Here is a 1,000-nt window from a genome sequence, read left to right as displayed (position 1 = left end):
AAAAAGAAGCCATGAAGGAATTCTAAACAGCACAACAACATGATCATATTTATGTAACCTGAGCTTGTGCTGTTTTCACCCTCAGATTCAGACATGTCTGGACAGGTTTTGAGGGCTGGTGGCCCAGGCCCTCAGTAATCTGTTTTCATGGGTAGTCAAGAAATATCCTGGGAAATAAGTCAATCTCTAAGAAGCAAGAGTTCCTAGGACTCCGAGTCAGTGATAGAAGAGAGGTGGTTTGAAACATAGCAGTGCGGTATCAGTCGCTCTGATTTTCCTTCATTCCAGCCCCTAAGGATTGATGCCTGAGCCCCAAGAAGAAAGAACTGCAGTCACCAGCAAGAAACTAAAAGGACTATTTCACAAGATTCCCATGAGACTCAGATCCCAAGACAGTACCATCAAATCAACAGCAGTGTAGTCAGTAGATTTGGCAGGAAGAAAGGTACTGGCTGCTTTGCAAGGACATTGGCATCTTAACTATTGGACACCAGCATTGGCATCGGTGCCCTGGTAAAGACTCCAGACCTTCCAGAAGGCATTATTCTCTTGTTGCTTCAGGAGGAAGAACAAGAGAGAAGAAAAATAGTGGACCAAAAAAAATGCCCCAACCCCACAAAACTACTTTAGAACACACATGAAACATCACTGGCCTCCAGGTTCCCATATCTGGAGAAGAATTTGAGAAATCTAGAAATTCCTTGATCAGGGGACAGTAAAAAATAAATAATCAATTAAGTTTTATTAAACTTCATTCTTTGAGCAGTTTAGATTTACAGAAAAACTGAGCAGATAGAACAGATGTCCCACATGCTGACCCCCTGCAGTTTCCCCAATTATTAACATCTTACATTAGCATGGTACATTTGTTTGCAATTAATGAAGCAATATTGATATGTGATTATTAACTAACAACTATAGGTTATGCAGATATCCTTAGTATTTACCTAGAGCCCCTTTTCTTCTCTAGGATTCCATCCAGGAAACTACATTACATTTA

Source organism: Panthera pardus, unplaced genomic scaffold (assembly GCF_024362965.1).
Source record: "Panthera pardus isolate Hobbes unplaced genomic scaffold, ASM2436296v1 HiC_scaffold_6, whole genome shotgun sequence".
Lineage (NCBI taxonomy): Eukaryota > Metazoa > Chordata > Mammalia > Carnivora > Felidae > Panthera > Panthera pardus.
The sequence above is the reverse complement of the archived record's forward strand: the minus strand, read 5'-3'. Positions refer to the sequence as shown.